The sequence below is a fragment of the Haliaeetus albicilla genome, chromosome 3, assembly GCF_947461875.1.
Source record: "Haliaeetus albicilla chromosome 3, bHalAlb1.1, whole genome shotgun sequence".
NCBI lineage: Eukaryota > Metazoa > Chordata > Aves > Accipitriformes > Accipitridae > Haliaeetus > Haliaeetus albicilla.
This window is the reverse complement of record NC_091485.1, coordinates 45962914-45989300: the sequence shown is the minus strand read 5'-3', so window position 1 is coordinate 45989300 and position 26387 is coordinate 45962914. Positions and strand designations below refer to the sequence as shown.

Sequence of the window (26387 nt, the reverse complement as noted above, 5' to 3'; positions counted from 1 at the left end):
AGTCTAGAGGAATGAAAAAAACCAAAAAACCCTCAGGAATTTCTCTGCTTAAGCTATCTGTCAATAGGTGGTAATCGATTTTCTGAGGTGTAACTCTGAAATGTTAGTGTTCATCATTTAATAAAAATCATGCTCCCTGCAGTTCATCAGCAACTGGCACTTAGAAAGATTGAATTCAGAAAAAATAAGTGTGAAGATTGCTGTAGGTGAATGACCAGAGCTGAGAGATTTATACCTTTTAAACACCTAGCTACCTGGTTTTGTTAACACTCCAGTACCTGTGATGTGTGTCTGTATCAGCCTGATTTTATGCAGATAGGAGCAAGCTCTTGCAAAAAAAATTAGTGCTATTAAGTCAGTTGTATGCTAAAGAGCGAGGGTTTGGTGGCAGGGAGAAGTGCAGTACTGCTTTCTCTTCCTGCAGCTGGTGTTTCAGGTTAGCGGTAGAGGAGTGTTGTGGCTGACGGTATGCACTGCAAACTTAAACTTGCCTTTTTCTCACTCTCCTGCATGATCCTCTTTAGTGGATTTTTGTCCCTCAGCCCTGGTAGTGATGAGTGTTTGGTACAGGAAGGGGTTAACTTCCAAAAGCATAGTCTGGCAATTCGGTGCATGTGGAGCTTTAAATTAGGGGATGCTGATATAGTGCAGATTGTAAAGTGGAGCTTGCAGAAGGATGTAGCCAACATGGGATTGAGGATCACAGGTCATTTACATGCTGACACGAGTCTGGCTTCTGGTGGGGCAGCTGTACCTGTGGTTGGCTGCAGCTGATCAGTGCTGTGTCCAGGGGATGTCACCTTCTGCTCTGCTACAGAGAGCCCCTAGGAGTTATCCCACACCCAGAATTTGAATTTGTAAGTGGTAGGTACCAGGAGCAAGGGGAATTGCAGAGTCCTGCCCCAGGGGAGGAGCAACCCCCAGCACCGGTACATGCTGGGGTCTGACCGGCTGGAAAGCAGCTTGAGCCAGCAATGTGCTCTTGTGGCAAAGAAGGTGAATGGTGTCCTGGACTGCATTAGACAAAGTATTGACAGCAGGTGAAAGGAGGTGATCCTGCTCCTCTGCTCAGCACTGCTGAGGCCACACCTGGAGTGCTGGGTCCAGTTCTGGGATCCCCAGTACAAGAGAGACATGGACATACTGGAGGGAGTCCCACAAAGGGTCCTGGATGATAGAGAGGCTGAGAGAGCTGTGTCTGTTCAGCCTGGAGAAGAGAGGGCTCATGGAGAATCTCATCAATGTCTACAAATACCTGAAGGGAGGTACAAAGAGGACAGAGCCAGGCTCTTTTCACTGTTGCCCCATGACAGGACCAGAGGCAAGGGGCACACACTGAAACACAGGAGGTTCCCTCTGAACATCAGGGAACACTTTTTCACTGTGAGGGTGACCGAGCACTGGCACAGGTTGCCCGGGGAGGTTGTAGAGTCTCTGTTCTTGGAGATACTCAAAAGCCATCTGGACGTGGTCCTGGGCAGCCTGCTCTGGGTGTCCCTGTTTGAGCAGGGGGGTTGGACGAGATGACCTCCAGAGGTCCCTTCCTACCTCAACCATTCTGTGATTGTGTGACAGCACCAACTACACTCTTAAGCAGCTGTGCTGGATGGGTGGTAGGACCACCTCTGTGCCACCTTCTTTGCAGACAGACTTTTTTTAAGAGACCCTGTTCTAAAATAACAGTTCTCTAGTTTGTTCTTTAAAAATTTGAAAAAGATTATCCATTTTCACTGAAAAAAGGATAGCGACATATTCTTGGTACCTTATGCCGGCTTCTCAATTCACTCCCACTTTTTCATGTTCAGTTTTTAAAACAGAGAATCTCTTATATGCTCCCTGGATTGTACAGCAGGGATGCAGTATCCATTGTTGTCTTCCTGTTCCTGCAGGATGCATGCAAAAGAGCAGTTATTTCATCTGTTCTGACCATGTATGTGGAAAAAAAGGAAAAATCTCATTCTTTGCAGCAACTTGAGCCACCAGGACAAATAACGCTTATGCAAGCCACTTGTCTTTTTCTATTTCCTTCCCTTTAAAGCTCGGTTCTTACTAGCTCCGTCTCCGAGCCATTTGTAGCTAGTGTTGAGTCCCATGTGCCTCCATGGAACAGCAGACGAGGTGCTGAGCTTAGCTGTTGTACTAATAGGCCTTAAGTGGTATCATATCCAAGACTCAAGGCCGGAGACTTTTATCAACACAAGCCTACAGAGAGGGCTTTTGTTGTAAACCACAACGGTACAGTGTGCCACTGCGTGTTTCCTCCTCCTGGTGAGTTAACAGCCGCCTGGAAACAAACCCCACCAAATGTGCTGCTTTTTATGCACGCGGGAGCAGTGGAGCTGTTATCGGTGACCTTAGCCTTCTTGTTTTGGCTTGCAAGCTAATTTTGTATTAATTACAGACATAGCTTTAATCTTTGTCAATGGGGCAGCAACAGTAGAGTTATCCTTTGACTATTGATGTTCAATTTGTTTTTATCCCCTGACTCTCTGTCTGCAAAATAAAGACTGAAGCATTTTTCGTATAAATTTATTTCCTATTCATGATTTTTAAAATTCACAAAGAGCCTGATCTTAGATATACTGGTGCTGCCTTCTCAGTCTAAATACTGTTGCTCTAGTGCAATCCTTGGAGACTGTAGGAGGCTTTCCAGGTGAAAGAGGAGCAGTCTTAACATAAATTGTTTGATTTTCCCCAAGGAGAACTGTTCCTGTTTTAGGAGAGGATGAAATCCAAGCCATTGCAGAGGTCCTCCCCAATTAAAGGCATGCACGAGAGCTTAGGTACCATTTAAGTTTTGAGTATCAGAGACTTGAATAGAGAAACAGCTGCATGTGTGATAGAGTGGCTAAGACCTTAGTGAGCTGCAAAATGGGTGAAAATTGCTTCTTTTAAAATCTGACCTGGGAAGTGGATGTAGACTTATGTAGGAACAAGTTTAACCAAGAGAGAGATTCCTTCCTACAGAAAAGAGATTTTGTTCTTTGGTTTTGGTACCTAAAGTCTGTGGTGTGGGAAGAAAAAATGCTTGGCAGGATAGGAGTTCACACGGCATTTTAATTCATTTTAAAATATTTAGAAAGGTTCAGAAACAAACTCATTGTTAACCAAAAGGTTGCAAAGGTTGACAGGCCAAAGTGTACATGAACAATAGCTACTGAGAAGATATCCATAACTGAAAATGTAGATTTCTTACCACTTTGGAATTTGCATGTTCATACGTGTCCTGGTTTCAACTGGGATAGAGTTAATTTTCTTCCTAGTAGCTGGTACAGTGCTGTGTTTTGGATTTAGTGTGAGAATAATGTTGATAACACACTGATGGTTTTAGTTGTTGCTAAGTAGTGCTTAGCCCAAGTCAAGGACTTTTCAGTTTCCCATACTCTGTCAGCGAGGAGGTGTACAAAAAGCTGGGAGGGAGCATGGCCAGGAGAGCTGACCCAACCTAGCCAAAGGGATATTCTATACCATAGAATGTCATGCTCAGTATATAAACTGGGGGGAGTTGGCTGAGGGGGCTGATCGCTGCTTGGGGACTGGCTGGGCATCAGTCAGCAGGTGGTGAGCAATTGCATTGTGCATCCCTTGTCTTTTGTGGATTTTATTTCTCCTTTTTTTTGTTATCTCCCTTATTATTATTATTATTATTATTATTATTATTATATTTCAATTATTAAACTGTTTTTATCTCAACCTACGAGTTTTACTTTTTTTTTCCAATTCTCCTCCCCATCCTGCCAGGGTGGGGAGGAGTGAGTGAGCAGCTGCATGGTGCTTAGTTGCTGGCTGGGGTTAAACAATGACAATACCCTGTTGTGGCTCCAGAGGGATTATACATTCAAGCCCCTGGTCCAGAAAGGTGAATGCATGGATAAAGTGACACTTCGTGCTACATTTGCTCTTTATTATACAAGAGGTATGTTTATTTTTAGTTTTGCTTATGTAAAAAATGCAACACTCCTAAAACTGAGAAGAAATATTCTGGTATTTCTATCTTTTTATTGCAGCTAATTGGTATGAGGCAGTGATGCTAATATCTGTAGCTAATAAGAAAATAAATCAGGGTTTTTTTCAGTTTTATATTTTAATTGCCTTATACTACATGTGTGGCATGAGCAGTGAACTCAAGAATTACACTCCTGTTGCATTTAGGCAAACTTACCATTTATAATACAAAGAAAATATACAAAAAGACTTCAAAGAGTTTCAGAAAAGGTCTGAATTACGTGTGTACATATCTGTCTTTTAACTTTTAGGGCTTTTTAGACACTGAAGTACCTTTCCCACACCTGAATAACAGCAGACCAGTTGAAAACAGGAGAAAGTCAGGAGGGAGAAAATTAATATCCTCAGGCTTGGCATGGGAGGCTGCTTAAACACGTTGTAAAAAGTCACATAAGGCATCTGCATCTGTATATAAGCAAGCAGAAACAGTGGCTGGCTGAAAGCACAAATGTTATGAGTTACTCAGACTACAAAGATACCCTGGAACATATGGGTATCGGCCCCTAATGATTCCAACAAAAAAACCAGCCAGACTGTGTTGAGTCAAATGCAAACTGAGTGTGAAGATCTGTAAAGGACTTTGAAGAGCAAAGAATCTGCAACATAAAAGTAAATGATGGACTGTATATATCTTTCAAAAGGTGGATACCTGTAAGAGCACGGGTGGGCATGCAGGGTCACCAGGCAGGACATCAGAAAAATGAGAAGTTAGTTGAATTGGTCATTGCGGAGGAAATTGGGCAGGTGCTGTGTTGTGTAACGAAGATGAGAGGGTGTCAGACTGCTGAGGTATCACAACAGAAGTGCTGAAAGAAGCTGGAGAATTGAATACGGAGGTGTCACCATGTGTTGTACAGAGCATAGCCAGTGCTCCGAAGAGGCAGCGCTGCTGACAGAAAACACACCACGTGCGTGGATGCCACAGCTGTGATTTGTGAATCTGAGCACTGGATTTCACTTTAAAAAACCTGAAATTTTGGCAGAAAGCAAGTGGTGATTTTGAACAGGCTGGCAGTGACAGTCCTGGGAGGGTGTGAGCTCCCAGGTGGACAGCTTCTCTCCTCAGCCCACTCCAGCTCCCTCCTTTTGACTTCTGCTGCTTTGCTCCCAAGCGGGTGGGCACAGCAGTCCTGCTGCCTTCAGTTCCTGCCATCCTGCCTGCGAGCCCCTAACTAACTCCACCATCTAAGTCCACCCTGCCCCAAAACTAGCTCATTCTTGATAAGGTATTCATCTTCAGCTTCCCTCTGATTTGTGAAAGTGGAGAAAAATAATGGGAAAAATGGGTGCTTGGCCTTTTGGATATTTCATGAGAAGGCTGTATTATTTATAAATAATTTATGACTTTGAAGCTACACACTTTCTCCCCAGGTTATATGTCTTGTATAACTGAACTGTATGATTTACCTTGAATTGCCCATCTGCCATGCATCATGAATCTCTGTACAGAGCTGTTTCTCCTCTCCTGTATGGCCTTCGCTCGTGGATAAGAGATTTGCATAAAATGATTTCTTCATGTAAATGCGATTGGGCTGCGGCTCCAGCATCTTGTTATAACGCATGTACCAATCCTCTTGAATTGGGCTAGCATCTACTTCAGTAATTGCATCTATTTGTTTGTTGCTATAGTTTTGGGAATTAGCGGGGAGCAGGATGCGTGTACTGACGTGCTGTTGCTGCAGCCTTCATAGCCTTACCTTATCCCAAGGCTTCTTTGAAAAAACAACAGGCGAAGGTTGGGATGGGGGTCGGCAGTGCTGCAGCTCAGGCGGGGGCCAGGGCGAGAGCCAGGGGCTGAATGGGGCTCCCCAGGGACACCCCAGTTATCTGCGCTGGTCCTGAGCCAGGCAGCCGGCCCCCGCGGGGACAGCCCGCCCAGGGCCCGGATGAGCGGCGTAATTAAAATGGTGCATAAGCCAGAGAGATAAGGAGCCCTGCCTTTTCAGTCAGTGTCATTCAGGCTATGATGTGGGGCTTGCTGGGGGTCTGTGAGATGGAGGGCTGTGTGAAGCCCCTGGCCAGGAACGGAGCAACCAAAGCACCTCACAGACCTTTCCTGCACCCTTCTGCTCCCAGCGGTTTTAGCCTTGCATTTGTATATTTTTTACCCCCAATTACTCTTCTTGGCTGAACCTCTTCATTCGTGGTCTCTCCTCCCTGGCCTCACTTTACTTGCTCTGTTTCATTTCTCTTTCCAGCTCCTTTTGTAGCCATCTTGTCCCAGCTTCTGCGATCTTCCTGGCACCTCCTTGTCTCCCCTTTACCTGAAGCATGAATAAATGAGATAATGAGACACAGGCCAGTCATCCCAATTACTTTGTGTACGTATGCATATGTATGCCCTCACCCTCTCCCTTGTCTCTCATCTTTCTGTCCTTTTCTACTGCAGTCTCTGGAGAATGGGATTATCTTTTGGTGTACATTTAGCATGTTGACGCTGCTGCAGTATGAATAGCATTGACTATTGGTATACTTATTTTGAAAGACTGGAGCTGCACTGTAGTGCTCATTTGGGCTAGTAATGCCCCACAAATTACCATGTAGCCTAGCTTGTCATCACCATCAGTAAAATGTTTTCCTGCATTCAGGTTGTCGTTGCATAGCTTTATATTTTTGAAGTTTGGAAGGGAAGATAAAATATAGTCGGTACAGCCTCTAATAATTATTTAATGCTTTTTGTACTAATGTTAATGTGTCCTGAATAATGGTTTCTGGGAAAGATCTGCTAATTTAGGTAATGGTGATAGTATTTTGATCAGGTATGTAGTAAATGCAGAAGTTGGAGGGTATTTTTTTTGAAAGCTTCTCCATCTTTCTATAATTACCAGATAGATAATATGAACTTGCCAGATCCAACATACTAATGATTGCCTTCCAGCTTTTAGAGAGACAGAAATTATACACTAGCAGCGTCTGAACAAGATTTTGCTTTGGTAGTGTAATAAAACATACAATACTGTGCTCTCTTGCCATTGCGTAAACATCCATGAATGTGTCCCCGGTCTTTCAATAAAGAAAATAATGAAGATGAAGCTAAATTTACTTTAGGAGTACTCGAATGGCTATTAATGGCTTGGGAATGCTGGGTTATCAATAGTAGATGAACTGCTTTGCTGTTGTCTGACACTTTGTACAGGTGTCTCATGAATCATTTTCAGATAAAAGGTAAATGCTCTTACTGTCCAATTTTGCTCCTTTTAAATTGCTGCATTTTTCAGCTTCGTCTGCAGATTTCCTAAAGCAAGCTCTTTGTGGCTAAGATCCAGGGTATTTTCTTAGCGAGATGCCTTTTTTGAACTGGCTCTGAACTGTGCTGCCTGATGAAAAGCAAGTCTGCTAAGATTGTAGCATGCGATGATTGTCTGCCGTGCTCTCTGTTTCACAGGGAACTTAGTGTTGGTCTGTGCTGGGCCATTAGAAGGAACGTAAAGAGAACTGTGTTTGGGTAATATTCTTAAATATATCACATACCCTCAGTGCCTTGCAGTTGGACCTAGACTAGTAGGGAAGAGAGCACTTTGGCTGTTGTGCCACTAGCCATTTTATTAGTTGCATCTTGCTGTATTTCACTTTAAAGGAATAATTTGCAGCCCACTAATCCTTCTGTGATGAAGAGAATTCTTTCCAGTATTTCTTTTCTTCTAAAATGCGGTCAGTATGGGAGATTACTACAGAGGAACATGGAGACCTTTAGTCTTTCATACTTAACTACCATCGCATTGGGACTGTGTAGGCAAAGTAGCAGTCTGAGCTAGCAGATAAGCCTTCTGATGAAGAAGGAAAAAAAGCAAAAAGTGGTAGAAGCTGCAGCAACAATATTCCTGAATCTGCAGGAAGTCATCTAATCCTTAGTTAATATAAAACACTCCTAAAATTACCAGAGCTTTTGAAATCGGTTTCTTTGTTTCAGAAGTAAGGTGCAGCCCCAAGGCAAGGAGTGGCGTGAATTTACTGGGATAGTGCTACACAAAGGTCTCTGGAGATATGAGACGTCTAAGTGTATTGCTGAGTTGCTTTAAAAACTACTTCCGTACTGGGTCATGGGAAAGGTTTTCAGTGCAGTATTTTACCCTGATGCATCTATAACTCTAGCAGCAGCCATCAGCAGCGTCACTTCTGCAGCTTTTTCAATAAAGAAATAAATCTCACCATCATTTTTCCTGGGCTCTGCACACCAGTTCCATGAATTAAAATGTACAAAGAGAATACAGCATAAGGGGGGTGGATGTGCACCTACCAGTTACCATGGAAATAATTAAGGGCACACTGAGACTAGAGACCCAGAAGCACTCAGATCTGGGTATACAGTGTGTGTGACCCATCAGGGTGAGATTGGGGCAGGTGTCCCCCCCCTTCTTGTCTCTCTCCCTCCCTTGCAGAGTGGTTTGTGCAGAAACAGCACCTGGGAGTGGGTTTCAAAGGGAGCCCCCCACACCCCTGCTTCGCTTGTCAGCCTCTGGAAACCTGGGGAGGTCAGTAGTGACAAGAGCACCTGTGTATTTCTGGCAGGTTTGGGACCTTTGTTTACTTAGGTGGGTGGTTTTTCTCCTTCACTCACAAGCACCGAAAAGATCTGGCCACCCATCTTGCTTGTCTCTCATGCAGTTTGCGAGCCTTGTCCCTGTCTTGTCCAGCAGAAGCTGAGGGTCATTTATTCCATGCCCCTGGTTGTTCCTGGAGAGCACTAGCTGTGCTGGAGGCAATGCAAGGATGGGAGGCATCAACACCCCCTGCAGAGCGGTAGCTGACTCCTCACAGCCTCTGGCAGATACTGAATGTGAGAGATTATGGGGCAGGCCAGTCTGGTTTTCCACTGGGAGTAAGCACTCCCTATGGCAGACCCTTGAGCTGTTGGTGTGTCTAAAGAAGACAGTTTGAACAAAATCCACAGCTCATGTAAATTGGTATCGCATCCTTAACAGGCACAGAGCGTTATCATTTCATATTTTGAAAGAACTATCCTGTAATATCAGTCCATTTTATTACTCTTCTGCTTTGTGCTATCAGTGCCAGCAGAGCTGAGAGATGAGGTAAAGCAAAAGATATGTTCTAGCCCATTTGTCCTCCCCCAAGTGCATATTTTGCTGTGGCTGTGTACCTGCACTCCATGGACTTGGATCGGGAGGGGAGTATGCTTTAGTGGTACAGACTCTTCTGCATAGTTCTGCCAAAAGATGGTCTTTTCTGACCTTCTGCTTTTGACTAGACCTGTTTCTTTCTACTTCTGTGTTGCTTGTCTTTTCCTAAGCCTTATTCTTGCCTCTGTTCTTCACTCTTACAGCTCCCCTAGGTGTATTTCCCTCCACAGCCACTCTTCCCATCTTTGCAATCTGTACATTTTCTCTTTTTGCCCAAAAGGACTTACATTACTTTCCTGTCATTCACTTGACTCTCTCTTGTTGCCAGTGTCCCATCCAACCTCTCAGGCCTCTGCTACTGCCTCCTTAGCTTCGTGTCCTCCGGTCTCATCCAAGCCAGTGCCAGTCTCCCCTTGTACTAGTTGCATGTTGGATGGGTCTCAGCTCACCCTGTTTTCATCCAAGTAGTTCCTGATCTCACTCTCCTTTTCCACCCATTTTTTTTCTCCTTAGCTTTTGTTTAGATTGACTGACTCTCTCACCCTCCTTCCTCCCTACTCTCTCACTCTCCATCCTGCTTTTCTCCCTGACTCCCCAGCCAAATTTCCTTGCCTGTTCTTATCCATCATCTTCCCCACATATCTCTCGGTCCCAATTTTCCCCATTTTTCCTTACTCTTCTCCCATTTCCTTACTATTGTTCCTGTTTTCACAGGATTACACCTTTCCCATTTCAGAAGGCAGTAAAAAGCATTTCTCTGACATAAAGTTTTTTCCTGGGTCATGTCAAGTCCCTTCTTCAGAGAGTAGAGATACTCAAGCTTCTCAGAGAAAAAGTATGCCAAGACCTTTTAACTTAGGCAGTGAAAAGTACTTTTCTTTGGCTTTATTTTCAGAAATATGTGCATTGTTTCAATGGAGATACCCAAAATTATATTTAGCATGAGCATGGATTTTTTAACAGTAGAAAATGGCTCTGGAAAGGGGAAAGTGCCAAACAGCTGTAATGAGCAGCGCTGCTGCCAGCCTCACCTCTGGTACTTATCATCAGGAAATGCCATTACAGTCCTCAAAGTCCTTTTTCTCAACATGTTGGCAAATATGTAGCCTTGGGAAGATTTAATATGATGCTGCAAATTTTACAAGGCTCCCAGTAGAGTCAGTTGTCCAAGGAGAAGGAGATGCATGCAAATTTTACAAGGCTCCCAGTAGAGTCAGTTGTCCAAGGAGAAGGAGATGCATGAGCAGTGAACTGCTGCCTGCCTTGCTGGTTTGTAAGAGTTAGATGAGGAGTGAGAGCCCCACTTTGGAGTTGGGCATTGTTTGGGAGTCCCTTGATGGTAGGACTGCATGTGTCTCTGTGTGTGTGTGTATATATATCTCCTAATCATCCTTATTCCAAGACTAGTTCTATATACGTAAATCAAAAAAGACACCTCACAAATTACAGGAGCCTGTATCACCGTAGCCTTCCCATTTTATAGAAGGGTCAGACTGGGATGCTGATATCCAGAAGAGGGTTGGTGATACCGCAGAAAATTTGCAACTCTTGAAGTAGATTTTTGGATTTTTAATGGATAAACGTGGAGAGCAGTTCCACCAACCTTATATTATACAAGGTCTGTCTGTCATGTGTTGCTTTTTCCCAGATAGTAAAAGGAAGACATGATCCCCAGTGAGTTAATAAGAATAATTCTTTCATGACGGGGAAAAAAGTGAAAGGAAAAATGAGCTGCATAAGATTTGCCTGTGACATTTAAAGTCTAAATCTGAGTTTGACTGAGTAATTTATCCTTGGGTATTTGCAGGAGGGAGAGCAGGAGAATATGAATGAGTGCATCTCAGTTATGTCTGAGCTTTCTGATAGATGAAGAGAATTTTTGGTGACTCCATCTGGCTGGAAGGTCTATCTGTGTGATCTCTTCTCCAGCAGATGGAAGATAACACTAGGAGGAGTCCTTTGATTATCAAAGCATGGGAGTTACTCCAGTGCAGTATCACCCTGAGACACCACTTTCAGAGTGACAGGTGATGTTTCTGGGACATTAGAGAGAGCTCATTTCCCCCTGCTGCACTGAACATGTGTACACCAGATTTTCTTTGGCAATATTAAACCTTCTGTATCTGTTGCTGGTGAGGAAAGAAATGAAAATACAGAGTATCTGTGTAGAGAGCATAGCAAGTAAAAAGAGACTGAAGGAAGAGGATATGTTTATCAACTTCATTAGTATTTCTTTTACAATCTGCTTGGATTCTTGGAGTTTCTATGAACTGCTTTTTGAAACATGTAAGAGATGATTAAGCTGACATTAATTGAAGTCTTTCCTGAATGTAGAGGTTCTTTCTCAAACAGTGTAGCAATTTTTATTTCCCACTGCTGTTGGCTTTCTGCTAGCACATGTGTTTGCAGTATCCCATTGAGCAACCTCACATTTCTGTTAAGACTTCTCTTTGCAACATGCAGTGTTGCATGTGAACCTACCAGCAGTTCTGCATCCAGACCTTCCTTTAATTTCAAAGAATAACATTCAGTTTATTCTTGTGAGTATCAGGAGTTAACTAACAGAGCCAACATCAGCCTTCTGTGAATTGCCTACCACTTTGGCGTGTTACCTCTGTTCATCTGTCAGAAGGCAGCTGTGAGTGTCAGTCCTTGCTCGGAGGGAGGACGAGAAAGGACTGTGCAACCATGGAAGTTGTGGTTCAGCAGGGTTTTTTTCTCTGGTGCCCGGGGAGATGTGGGCTGGGGAAGCCAGTCTCTACCCTTTTCAGCAGTGGAGCATGTTCTGGTCCATAGGAGGAGGGTCCACCTGCCGCATGGCAGTTCTGGGGGACTGCTGTGTTTCCAACAGACGAGACTGGAGCACTGTGTTTGTTCTTCAGCCTGTGCTTGTTTCTCATCTGCTTTTCCCTACAGTTGCACATCATGTAGAGTCACTTGAAATACGGCTGTTTTCACCAGCTGATTGCTGGTGAAAGGGCTGGAAGGGGTGTCCTGTGAGGAATGGCTAAGGACTTTGGGCTTGTCTAGTTTGGAGAAAAGGAGGCTGAGGGGTGACCTCATTGCTCTCTACAGCTTTCTGAGGAGGGGACGTGGAGAGGGAGGTGCTGATCTCTTCTCCCGGGTATCCAGTGATAGGACATGTAGGAATGGTTCAAAGCTGCATCAGGGGAGGTTCAGACTTGACGTGAGGAAGCATTTCTTTACTGAGAGGGTGGTCAAACACTGGAACAGGCTTCCTAGAGAGGTGATCGATGCCCCAAGCCTCTCAGTGTTTAAGAGGCATTTGGACAATGCCCTTAACACCATGCTTTAACTTTTGGTCAGCCCTGAATTGGTTAGGCAGTTGGACTAGATGATTGTTGTAGGTCACTTCCAACTAAAATAGTCTATTCTATTCTAATATTTTACAGTCTGGACACTGGCTGTGCAGTGGAATTCACCTGTGCTAATGATACACAGCAGACCACAAGGTTAACAAAAGCCATGCCTGTGAGAGCATGTTTGCCTCAGTCACTGCTCTGTGGAGGAGGTTAGGAGTAAGTCATCTGAGGTGGCAGTTTCCCACATGCAGACTGTGCCTTTCCCAACTTATCCATGCATATCATTGCAGATCAGGGTAGAGAGTTAGTGATCTGAGTCACACCTCAGTGCAAATTCATAAAGATGTGTAGAGGTCATCTCTGTTGATAGGAAATACTCAAGTCTCACTCTGTGGGTCGTTATGTATGACCTTGCCCCTTTTTTACCACATAACTACTGTAGCCTCATCTGTGACATTAACTTATGTTTGTACAAGCAGTCAGTGCTTTGTTCCTCAGAAACCTGGGGCAGATCAGGAACAGTCAGGTTTTGGGTGTTTTCTGAAGTGAGATGCAGAATTACTTTCTGTGGAGCTTCCCTGCATAATTCACAGGTGCATCTTGCTATCTGCCCGATCACTGCCTGTTTCATTTCACCTCTTGCTCAATCCTGGTTTTCAACATGAAATTCTTAATCATAGCTCATGTCATATCTTCAGGAAATGCCATTGTTGTAATCTCACTGTTGGTCTTTTGCTGTCTTTTGGTGCTTGCCAGCGCTGAACAATACAGAGGGGACACTAAACATCTGAGGTTCCAAATGTCAAACCTCAAGATCCTGTTACAAAGAACATAGGACAGCAGCTGGTTTACTCTACAAGCATTGATTAAGATGAGCATGTTTACTGCTTCTTAAATATTTTCTTTGTTTTATTTTAATATTTATCAAACTTTTCCTGCCTTAAGTAACTTTTGTAAACTTATTTTTCTATTAATACCCTAACATGGCTGTGCATAATTGGCATGTGATTAATACATTTAATGGAGTTTCGGTCTTGAATGTGATTCCTTTGGCAGTCTTTCTGTTTTTTTCTCTTTGCTATTCACGTTGGCCACCTGAGACACTTTCTGATTTTTTTGGCATAGCATTCATTTTGATTTCATAGTTGATAGCATTATTATTTTATCAAATAACCTGATAAATTGTTACAGCAAGACTGCAGCAGCAGCCAAAGCACTGATGCTTTCTAATGGCGCACTTTACCTCCTCTCTATTATCACTGCCCATTTCATTATTTACAAGTTGATTACAGCTGCGTTTCTCAAGGGCTATGAAATATTCAGCAGCCCGGACCAGCCTGGGGAGAATCGCAGTCTTTGCAGTTGAACACCTGCCCTCAAAGGCAAAGAGGAACCAAAAACTTCTCGTGTTTAAAACTGATGGGGAAATTCCTTCTCTGCTTTAGCTTTCCCACAACACTGACTTAGAGGTGCACGCTAATTTAAAGTTACCACTTTACTTATGCTTGTCATGGGATGGGGAAATAATAAGAATAAATATACAACTACTGCATTTCTGCCATACTTGCCTGGCTACAGCAAAGAAGGAAAGAAATGTTGGTATAATTGGTTGCCTGTGTGTCAGTGTGAGGCAGTTGGCATTTTGGGTGGAGTTGGGAAAAAAGCTCTCCGTTAAGGGCAAAAATTAACACTGCCGGTTATGTTCTCACACTTTGTCTCTCTGGAGGACTAGCCAGCAATGATTGACTGAAATGTGCAATATTTTACCAAGTAGGAAACAGATAAGATTTTTATAAACAGGATACTTCATCATTAAAGTAAAGAAACAATTGCTTTGACCTTGACACTGAATGAGTAAGGCCAGCATTGTGATAATTGAGAATGTAGCTAAGCAACAGTTCTCCAGGAGCTTGCACTGCTTTATTTTTAGTAGACTACACCAGTAAGGGGGAAGGAGGGGGGGGGGAGCCGAATGAGCAAAGCAACTGGTTAATGCTTACAAAAAAAGAAACTATTTCTGTCTTTGTGCAAAAAGTTTGAGTTGTAATATGCGCTTATACAGATTTTATTTGGGTTTACATCAAAAAAGTAATTGAATCAGTGTATCCTTCTGTGGTCCGAACAAGCAGATAGCCTGACAGTATCCCTGATTTCTGAAGCTGCTTTAGAGACTTGAGCCTCTTCTGAAAATTAATGGTGTAGAAGAAATGGCATATTCCTCCAGAAATAGTCTATTTTATATCTATTTCTGCTTGCTTTGGCAGTAATTAGATTTCCTAATCTTACTGGTTAGCACTATACAGCCTAATTTATTTGAAAAGTTGGACAGTAATTTTAACTAAATTAATTTGGAAGGTCCTTTAAATAAGTTCTTGCAACCACTTGCTGTAGATGTGCTCTAACTTTGGTCTAAACTAGTCTTACAATACTGTAGCAAGCCAGTTCCCTACAAAGTAAACAGTGTATGACCCTTTAAATCTGAAATAAACATCCAGGGAAAGGAAGGTATTTTCTTCTAGCTAAGTCAATTTACAAACCAAGTTGTTAGTTTAGTTTTCATTTAGGCAACGGAAAGAAAATCAGTCTGAGATGTTCAACATTTCTATTATGTAGGCATTGCAGGATTGATTGCAACCACATGGCTGCTCCATTATCCTGTAACTAAAAGTATGTGTTGCAAGGCTGGTGCTAATGGAAAGTTTGCAACCTCTTTACCTCTCCCTGTTCCTCATAAATCTCTCATCGCTGACTTGGATGATCTTTCTTTAGATACCAAACCAATACAATTACTAAGTAACAATGAGTTTCTGCTCGTAAAACCCAAGCAGTGGCAGAAATCTCTCTGAAGATACTGTCGCTGCAATGGTATAAACTACCCTAACTTTACATATATGAGCCTTTAATTCTGATTTGGTCTATGAGATCCATTACTGGCAACATCACAAGTGAGAGAATAAAAATGTCCTAATTCTCAGCCTAACTTCTTTATTGGATCTTTAAAAGTAAGAAAATAGTAAACACAAAAATAATTAAAAGGAGTTTAAAAACTGTATTAGTTACTCTCATGTGTTTTAAATACAGGAAGGAAACCTTTTTTAAAGTACTTTTCTCTGGATATGATTTTAAATTTGAAGAAACAGGAGATAATGTATACTGTCTGTTATATTCTCATAGTGGAGCATAATTGAATTCAGAATTGTGAACGTCTTTTTTTTGCCTAGGAGGAAACGTTTGTCAGTACTGTACAGCCCTTGAACATCAAGCTCTACAGAGAATCCAAGGTAATTGTTGATGCAACTGCTTTTTGTTTCCTGTGGTGGTCAGCTTGGCTTTAGTTCAGTTTTGTGAAGACCTCTGTAATTTATGAAGGTGCCAGTGCAAAACTGGGTAGCAGCAATGTTAGAGGTAGCTTTTGCAGAAGCTGTTGCTTACAGCTTCATGATCCGTGATGTGCTGTGTGAGGTGCCAGTGTGTGTGTGTATAAAATAAAGATGTGATACATTTTGAAAATGCGGTTGTTGTTTTCGTGTCTTAAAAAGCAGCCGTACCAGTCACAGCTGAAAGGTAGAATCAGCTGGATATGGTTTAGTATATGGTCATTCAGAAAGCCTTTCCTTATCCCTCAGCATCCCAGTCTTCTAGCTGGTTGTCTTCCTAGAGCTGTGAGAGGCACCACGTGCTCTGCAGCGCTGGCACAGGCTTTCCTGCCCTGGATGATAGCAGTTTGGTCAGTGGATCTGTTTTGGTCAAGCAGAGCGTTGACTGCCTCATTGGAAATTGCCATCTTTGCTCACTTTGCCAAGTTCTTAAAACCTGGTTATGCTGTTGCAATTGCTGTAGATGCTACAGATCTATACATCGCATTTGCTTGTTCCAAAGCCTGTTTTGAAAGCATAGCAAATGAGGTCTTCATTGGTATGGACAGAAACTAAATAACAAAATAGGCAGCTGGGAGTTCATATTTCATATTTAAGTTACAAAGCTATCCCACTGCGGAGGGTGTGGAAAAGAATACTGTGGTTAGGAAGTTAGTCTGGGCATGCAGTCTGCAAGGCATATCTGGTACCTTTGCATGGAGACCAATGAGATCCAGTCTTCAGTATGTAGACTGGTGCTGCTTGCATTCATTTACTGGAGGTCTGATGAGATTTGAGCAACATCAAATTTATATTGGTTTGCCACTGAAATAATTAACATCTCCCAACACCTGGCAGATGGTGAATTTTCAAACACTGCAGTTATTTTTTATTCCAAGTATCCTGGCCCTTGCTGGGTGGCTGTTTCTAGTAAGTAATGAGATGGTACTGGACTGGATTGCATTGTATGTAATGTACTCAATTTGTGGCTGAGTTGAGAAATACTGGGAAGATTTCAAGTCCCTTCCTTAGCACAATGATAGCCTTGAAACTCTGTGGAATCAGTGCTTTGCTAATGCATACCAAGCAGGTGGTCTTTACTTACAACATGTTGGTAAGATGATAAGCGAAGAACCTTGAAGGTAACCACATTGCACTAACTGACATGGTGCATGTTCCTAGCTTTTCCTAAAGGAAAGTTGGTTTGCTCAGACAAGCTTACTGGTTTAACTTTGCTTTTGCAGAAGCTGTGAGCACACCTCTGGTAACATACTCGGTTACCACAGTTTGTCTGACCAGGTACCTCCTAAGCTACAGTGACTGGTTGTACGAGTTTATGTGAATATACTCCGAGTCCCTCTCTCAGTCTCTTTTTGTTATCTGTACAGAGTACAGACATGCTTCAATCCCAAATCTTGAGCCCATGAGAAGTGCATAAATATAACTGACATGACTGATGGAAACATTGCTTCTTGGTAGTATTTATCTTTAAAATGAACATAGAAATCAACGAGCTTGACCAGACACCTTAAAGGTAGAATTAATGTAAAATCAATTTGATATCACACATACTTCTGGAGTCTTACCTTGTGGAAGCCAAAGGACTGTGATAGTTGTCTTTAAATCTGTCAAAGATGAAGTGTTTTAGTTCTGAACTCTCATTCTCTGTAAAAGATACTCAGATCTGGAAATGAAACACCTCTGAAAGGTCAGGGGTTTTTCTCTCTCTCTTCCCTGTTGAATAGCTCATCATTTTGGAAATTCTGTTTGCAATAAAAATGTGTTGATGACTCAGTTGCATGTCTAAAGGACCTGCGTAACCTGAACTCTTGCACAGGAAATCATCAGAAATTGTGAACAGGTTATCATGCCGTGTAATCCTCCATCAGTGTTAAGGCAGCCACGTGGTGCCCTCTGAGCACAGCTGTAGGTCCAGCAAATTTTCCTTCTGGTTCAAAAAAGTTGGGAATCTTAGAGCTGAAAAAAAAAGATTGTTTTATTGGGGGATAAGGTCTTTTAAAATTCTGGATTTACTTCTCTGATCCCATTTATGGTACAACCCAGGGGCAGTTGTTTGGCCTTGAGCGAGGCTGGAGGGTGAAGACAGGATCCTTTCAACCAGCTTTGATGGTGTAGAAATAGTATCAGACTTTAGCCTGGCAGTGTGGGATTTTTGACTGTGTAAAAAACCAAACAACCCACCCATGGATCACCTTACAGCTATGGTTTAGAGAGTGGCTGAAAGAAGTACCTTCAGATGGAGGCAAGTGTGGCCAGTGAAAAAGGAGGTGGGTGGACTGAGGATTTCTTTCAGCCAGTCAGGCTGCGGAGGGTCCTTCAGTGTGGAACCGCATCTCCAGGTGCTGCATGCGTACAAGGGTCTGGGTATTTCACTGAGGGGTTCCTCCCCCAAGGTTGGTATGGCTCTGCCACATCAAGGTCGAGAGGTTACAGCCAGCGTCAGTTTTAGGAAGCATAATTATTCATTTGAATAGCGGAAAACGCGTTAAGAAAGTGTGTATCAAGTAGTTGTTGGTGAACTGTCCAGGGTGAAGTGGCCCTGTCACCCGAGGGTTGGCAGAAATACGTGTTGTGTAGTCATTCTGTTAGAAGTGGAGGAACGGCGGTTTCCTGCAATAGGTGTTGGGGGCGGTGGACGTGTGAGGGGCGAAGAGCAGGGCAGGGGTGTCTTGGGTAGGTCTCTGCGGCAGGACAGCCGAGGCGTTTGCAGGCCTCCCCTGCAAACCTACGTCTTGCGCAGGATACGCAGGCCTGGTTTGACACGTGTGGTGGTCGTGTCTGGGCTTCGCAGTGGTCTGCCATGTTCCCTGTGTCTCTGCTCTGGCCTGTCTGGCCTGGCGTTGGCTTGGCAGAGGCACAAGGCATGTGGCTGAAGGAAAGGTTGTGAGCTGGTGAGCCAGGTGCCGGTAGGAGATGTCAGGCTTGCTGACATCTGAGCGCTCCTCAAGACCGAGGGAGCTCCATCAGGAGCTCGGCCATGCCCGCCGCCAGAAAGGCAAAGAGAAGGGGTGAAGAGGAGCTTCTCTCAGAGCTGCTTCAGTGCACGGGGCACGTGGTTTGGTGCTTAAAATTTACAGCTTGCCTGTGTTGGAAGTAATTCAGGAATAGCTGCTCTGCTTTCAGTTTCCATCCTGCCTGTTTCCCTAATAACGTTCACATGCAAATGGTCCACTGCCGCACCCAGGAGTTGGAGTTTGAATGTATTCAGCATGAATAAAAACCATACAAGCTTCACCTTGAGCCTTCTCCTTTTTGCTTAAGTTGGGTTTTGGGGTTTTGTTTGTGTTTTTTTTGTTGGAAAGGATTTTTTGTTTCTTCTTTTCTGGAAAGCCCCCTCTCTTTGTCTTTAGCACTTTGTTTGAGCTGGTAAAAGCATTTTCTATCTCTGTTGATGCTAATAGGCTCCACCATGTTGGCTAGTGTGAGCCTTAAGACACCTCTTATCTCCACCGCTGTCAGTGGTAGCTTCTGCATGTCTGCAGGTTTCCTTCCCTGAGATGTCAGGTTTTCCCTCTGCTTTCTTTAGATTGCCCTTCCAGATGGCCGGCTCTTCTGCAGGAGTAAGCACCCCTGGGCAAGGGCACTCAGCTGCGGCTCCTCAGTCTGAAAGGGTCATAAATACATGAAGTTTGTGCTTTTCATTACACTGAACGTAACAGGAGGAGCTGCCTTGTCAGCATGCTCCCAAGGGGAGGATCTGCACTAAAAGGTCTGCGTAACAGCGGGGGGGGGGAACCCTCTGAGAGCAATGTCCCCAGGCTGGATGTTGGTGTCTTGGAGTCAGTGATCTCACAGGTCATCCGTGGGTCTGACTGCAACTTGCCACCTTGCCTTTACCTCTTCGTTTTCTTCCTCCTTTGCTGTTTGTGTGGCCGTGCTGCTGAGCCTGGATGCCCAGGGCTGTTGTGAGGCTTGCTGGCAACGAGCACTGTCAGCTTGCCCCCTGTCCTGAAATAACCCAGCCACCTCCTTATGGGTTTCCAGCATGAGGCCGGTGTTTGCGAGGAAGATGGTGGGAAGCAGGCGTTTTTGAGGAGGTGAGGATCCGTGAGGCTTTGGCCCCGCTGGCCCTGGGTGAGCTGGGAAGGGAGGTGACGCGCTGTCGGCAGGGGCTGAGCGCTGCTGCCTGGCACAGCCCAAGCTTTCCTGGTGCTGGAGGACACAGAGGTGGAAGGAAAGCGGTGCAGGAGTCAGGCTTGTGCAGGTCCACCTTCAATAAGGTGTGGGACAACAAGCGTGTGGTGATTCCTACTGACGCTCCCCACTATATGGTGCGTTCAACAAAACCCACCCTTCTCGGATGTAATGTAAAGGAATTAAAGAACCGCCTCGCGACAGGAGTTAAGGTCATTTTATGTAGACGCGTCCTGTGGAAATGGAGCAATTCAAATATTGCTGCAGCGGGTTTACATCTGTGGGGCTACAGTGGCGGTGTCAGACCAACGAACTGTGCTGACTGCGAAAATAGGCTAACGTTGCAGGAATGACTAAGGCGATTATGGGGCTGCATGAATGATTAATTGACCGTGCTTTTGTTTCAGTTTTGATCCCAGGCCCTCTGCAAAAAAACAATAAGGCAATTTTGGAAGAAGGTGTTTTTAAAATAAAAAATAAGTCCGTTGTAATAACAGCTTTATTATGCAGATATGCACCAAAACTACTCCAAGAGGAAGAGAGTAAAAAAGCAGTTGCTACTGAATCTCTGTAATATGACTATTTGAAATTTGTAGATAAGTATTCGCCAGACACTTTGCAGTCAGAATATCTATTCACATTTTAAGAGGACAATATTACTGTTCTTCAGATAGGATATGCAGTGACATAGTGGTAGTGCTTTCTTAATAACCCCCCTTTAAGCTCAGTTTAGAAAGCATTTGTTTTGTTATTAAAATTACTCTACATATTTGAGACAGATTTCAGCTGAACAACTGCCTAACACGTGCTAGACACATATTGATTTTTTTGTCTTAGCCTAACGTTTCTCCTGGGCATCATATTATTTATTCATAAAGCAGAAATGATGTCTGACAGGCAGTTAGAGGGGTGTAGAGCTGTACTCCAGAAACAATGTGAAAAGCTTTGCAAGGACCCCAAGAAATCAATGTGCTGATGCTAAAGAGCAGCCTTTTAATTCTGAGCACATGTTCATGCAATCGTTCAGTGTGGAAAAGGAAATTTAAATAACAAATAGTTACTATTAAAACTGCAGGCCTAAATTTTCATTCATCTTTATTCCAATTATCCGAGCCAAGGTGGAAGTAGGCAAAGAAGGCAACTAGCCAAGCCCAGACACCTCTCAGCCATAAAGCTGTCTCACTACTCTAGCCCTAATTTGCACATTTGTATGTAGATTTCTGTGGGAAGTAAGATATTTTTATCAATAAAGATTTAAAACTCGAACGTTGTTCAGAGAGCCAGATACTCCTAAAGCGTGCATGATTCATAACCACTTACTCTAATTGAGTGTTAGACTGATGTCTGTACAGCAGATTAAAATAATAAATAGCTGGTATTTTTAGAATGTGAGTTGAAATATTTTGATAAGCCAGTCATTGTGATAGACCTGTTTGAAAAAAATTAGGCAAAAGGAGATTTGTTCTAGTTTTGTTCATTCAAAATTAGATCACAGCATACTATCAAGCAGTATTTGCTGGTGGAAGATATATTTTATTTCCAAAAATGTTTTGCCTACTGAAAAAAAAATAAGTGAACTCACAGGTATTCTTATATTCTTAGGAAAAAATTTATCTGACCTTATATGTCTCTCAGCAAGATAAGTAACTTTAATTATTGAAGTATTATATTTGAAGTGAAATAGACATCTGAATATCTTGTCAAATCAGGTGACTATGGAATTTGTTTCTTGTTATTTAAAACACAGATAATGCAGTCGAAAAAAGGAGCACATCATCATGTAATTAAATATTTTATTTTAATGTATAAACGAGGGAGCTGAACTAAATTTGTTCTGGCATTTCTTGACTTTCTAGTACTTAACTTTGAACCTGAAAGTTCTTTGATATATAGGGTTGGGAATTTCAAAATTTGCTTTGTGTATTTTGAGGGGGGAGGGGAAATGTAAGAAAAGAATACATTTCTACTCTATAGACATGAAAGTTATCGTCTTTCTCTTGATTAATAAGAAGGTCATGTTATTTACGGTGAAACCAAGGCACACATTAACCTTGTGAAGCTAAGAACTTAACACATATTCCTTAAATTGGTCTGTAGAACACCTTATAGCTGTTTTCTCCAGGAAAGGCTTTGACCTCTTCAATCATGAAACATCACAATAAAAGCAATTTTAAATCACTCAACTGGGACAGCATAATCTGTGTCCATCCAGAATAAGTAAGAGTGCCTGAAGCATGCACACATTTGCATTTTTTTCCCAGGAAGTGGTCTTTAAAAAGAAGGGGAAAATGTGATACCTCACTGGTATCTTCTAGGAAATCAAATGTATGAACTTTCACATTTAGTATTCTGACATATAAAGATGGCATTGGGGAAGCACTACAGTGTTTTCAGATGACTGTCTTTCATGGATTTGAAAATCTTATTTCATTTGACTTGATCTGAAGAAAGTGTACCAAAAATGATGTTTTTCTGAGCTATTGTACATGTTGCAATGGGCACATTTTTTATGGTTGCTGTCTGATGAGTACCTCATTTCTCAAAAATGGATGCATTTTGATTTGCTCTTGCCAATACTTTTGAATGCTGCTGTTAACTCGCAAGAGTTACCATGTATTTACAAGTAGGTTTTAAATGACAAATTTACTGCATAGAGTTAAGGTTGTCTGAATGTTAAGTAGTGACTTTAAATGTCACTTTTCCAAATTGTTAAACTAGAGCTGTAATAATAATTCTTTTAATCTATTTAGATAGCTGGTAACTGGTCAATTAGTAAGGTTTGTTCATCCAAAGCTCAACTGCATCTTGCTGCCTCCCTGAGCTCTATTTTCTTAATTTAGTTCTGTCATTACCGTTGTCAGGAACATAACTCTTTGCTTTTGACAGCAGAAGAATACCCAGCCCCTGATAAAGCACTAAAACATGAATGCACGCATTTTCTGCTTCACCAGCCTGGAGTGCTCTTCAGGACACTCAGACAGAGGATGTCTGCACCAGAGCTGGTCACCCAAGGTCTCCCTCTAGTCAGGGGAGGGAAGTACCTACTTTTAGGACATGGTCCATTTAACTTATTGTGGAGGCTTGTTTTGCTGTACTGTATGTTGCATCTTGTAAGAGCCTTATAGGATGCTGTAGTCTGAAGGGAATGTAGGTACCCAGTTGTGGGGTAGAATTCAGCTTCAGGCTGAGACACGCATGTTGAGTTACTTGTGAGCAGCTGGGTCCTCACGTGAGCACAGCATCCCCGTTCGAATCAGTGGAGATGTCATCCCTGTAGCCGGTGGAGCCTGGAAAGCAGTGCTGCTCTCCCTGAGCCAGGCACTGCTCTGTGGGGTCGCTTGCTACAGACGACTCGTGGGGCTGGATGGGACACAGCGTTCTTGTTATCAGGATGCTGGGACTCAGCGTGCTCTTCCAACCTACAGTTATTTAGGACAGTTATACATCAGCAAGCTAGTATGTTACCTACTGGCTTTCCTTTGGGTGTTGATTCTTACTAGCTTTTAAAGGACATAGTGAAGAGCACTAAGCAAAAAAATGAAAGGTAAGCCATATTTTTAACAGGCATTTCATTGTTAAGGTTTATCGAAATACAGTACAGCAAAAAGAGTTTCCGTAATTTTGTGATGCTGTTGTGTTCCTAAAATTGCTTCCCTCTGATGCTTTGCTGGAACTTTTGATGAAAAGTGGTTGGTTTGGAAACCACCATTAAAAAGGTCGTGTATGGGGAGAAGACATGTGTTGCCTTTTTCTGTTTTTACCTTTTTTTCCCTAAGCAATAATTTACCTAATGTCAACATGTCTTTGGTGAAACACCTTGCCTCACCAAACATATTTTCAGAGGCTTAGTAAGAGGTTGGCAGATGCTAGTCCATCTCTCACGTCAGCTGGATAAAAGGCAGCACTGCTGTTGACACTGTCATCTACTGAAAGGCAAATGTGTTTTAAGATCAAGGTTTGTTACTGAGCTCAAATGGACCCCAGATGCCTCTGCTCTCTTAACTTTGTAAAATGGCTGAGCTAAGGAGATGACAGAAAAAATATTATCTGAAATATTTTCTAACATAATGAAATAGCAAGTACATATGTAAACCAGTTTATAAAAGACCAAATTAGCTGTGGAACACAGAAGTTTCCAACTGTTGTATACAGATATTTTAGGAGCCATTAGAAGATAGTAACTCATGAAAACAATCAACTTAGCTAATGATGTCCTGGGCTTAAAAAATCAACTGTGAAGGATGTTGAATAAGGCATGCTTCTTCCTTCAGAGATGTCTGTGGACTGAGAGGTGTTTAGGAGCCAGCCCTAGGAATGCCTGTGGTCATGAAGCAATGCCACCCCTCAGTCCACTGTCAAGCATGGTCCACATACAGCTAGTGTAGCTTTTACCTTGTTCAAACTTGCTGTAAAAAGAAATTTGTTTTCTTGTGAGCATTTCTGTAGTACTCATCTATCTCTCTTGTAATAATGGTAGTAAGAAGCAGCCTGATTTCATATCCAAAGCCCGTCTGGCCCATCCATCCACACATCCCTCCAGTTCACCAGCAATATCAGCTTCATCACTGACCTGCCGTGTATTCAAACTGGCATCTGTGGGCTTTATTTGTTGCTACTGCTGAAGTTAAGGATGACCTGTGGGCAGACATCAACACACTTAACCTCATTTTCTCCTTTTAAATCCCTTCTTAAAATCTCCTCTGCCATAATCCCTGAAAAAAAAAAAAAAAAAGTAGGTTACTGATGTGTTACAGCCACTGGCTCGTGTGTTGACTGATGCTGTCTCTTTGTTTCCTCCTACTTCCTTGTCAACCATCCATACCCACTTATTGGACTTATTTTTATGTTTGAATGTGACTCTTTGAGGCAAGAACCATCTTTTCTATTCTCTCTGAGCACAGCCCCCAGCATATGTATCCTGACCTGGGACTCCTAGATGCTACCGTAACACAAGGAAGAGAAAATAACTGTGATGGCTCAGTGCGTCACAACTTTTGCAGGCTTTTTCACAGCACCATGTGAGGCAAATGAATATTGTTATCGTATGGCAAGGGTGAAAAATGAAGGCATATGTCCTTAATAAGGAATTCTTAAATTCTTAAAATATTTCTATTAATTTTGAATGTCTGAGCTGAAATACAGATATTTTTTTTCTTAAGGGCTTGTGGTGTTCCTTAGTACTTAATATCAGATCTCCCAGCGCTCTATTTGCAGGTGTATGTTCAGCATTGCTGCTGATCAGGAGCTTGGGAAATGGGAGGTTTGAGTATGGATGGGATGTTTGCTCAGTGTTTTCCCAAGCGTCCATAGGAGCTCTTTGCCAGAACCTATATCACCAGTTTAATCCTAACACTTCCTGGGGTCTCCTGTCATGGTGACGTTATGCCTTCCAGATTATGGAACGAAGGCAACGTGATCCTACGGGCTGGCAGTACCCAGAAAATCAGTAATACAGTAACCAGTAGTACAGGAGCCCTCCCCTATGCCTCTGTTCATAATCCCCTGCTGCGTAGACCATCAGCTTCACACGAGGGCATGGTGCGTGCCCGGGCCGTAAAGACAGGCTGGGGCGGGACCGCAGGCATTAGGAGCTGTGCCTTTGGGGCAGCGTGTGTTTTGTGGCAGGCAGGCAGGCGCGTGTGGCAGAGTCGCGGGCTCCGCAGCCTGCCGCAGCGCTCGGCTGAGCCCGGGTGCCCGCTGCTGTTGGGAGAGCGACAGCCTGGGCAGATTTGGATGGGTTTGTGCTGGGACCACAAAAAGGTCCTCCATGCCTGCCACATGTCTGGAGGATTTTTACACCAATACTATTGAAATATAAATATAAACCTAAAATATAAGTATACATATACGTATAAATGAAATTTTTTTACATAAAATACCTTACTGCTGTTACTACTCAGTAGTTTTCTTAAAATTTAAGTTAAACTTCAGTATCTTTTATCATTTCAATAAAGGTCATATTAATTGGAATAGCACATTTAGTCAACAAATATTTATTGAGGGACAGTAGTCTTCCTGTAGATTGCATATCTCATAAAAACTCTCCACTGTGCTGTTAAAAGCATTTGCTACCTTTTATTGAAATGTAGGGCCTACACACAATACATGCCAGTATAGGGTGGGATGAAGTTTTAGCTACCATTTGGGACAAGAATATTGTAATTGCTGTTGAATCTATTTTTTAATGTCTCTGTTGGCAAATCTGGGTGTTGTACTCTTATTCTACAGGGTTTGATGGCGTTTGCTTCCTGAAATCATGCTAAATCTCAATGTATGACCTTTTTTGGTATACAGGAACATCATGATTTTAAATGTCACTGTCTGTGACACTTTTGAGACAAGCAGCATATACCAAGGAGAAACTAAACTTCCTTTTCACTGATGTAAATCCTCTTTGCAATATCTTTAGATGAGTTGTTGCTCTCTCTCAGTAAAGCAGGTATTGTTGGAGGTCCAGGTGCTTTGCGTCT

The 26387-nt window shown here is 42.8% G+C and overlaps 1 protein-coding gene across 3 annotated transcripts in view; it reads left to right on the top strand.

Annotated features, from left to right (window-relative positions):
• The window catches only part of PAG1 (phosphoprotein membrane anchor with glycosphingolipid microdomains 1), a 116511-nt gene that overhangs the window by 11544 nt on the left and 78580 nt on the right, over window positions 1–26387 (top strand). The window contains exons 1-2 of one of the 3 annotated variants that reach the window (XM_069779570.1): window positions 6255–6326; window positions 15628–15687. The exons of 1 other annotated variant lie outside the window; for it this stretch is intronic. The gene's annotated coding sequence lies outside the window, so the exon portion shown is untranslated. Of the gene's footprint in view, window positions 1–6254; window positions 6327–15627; window positions 15688–26387 lie in introns of those variants that run through there. One more of the 3 variants, XM_069779568.1, reaches the window with a different exon arrangement.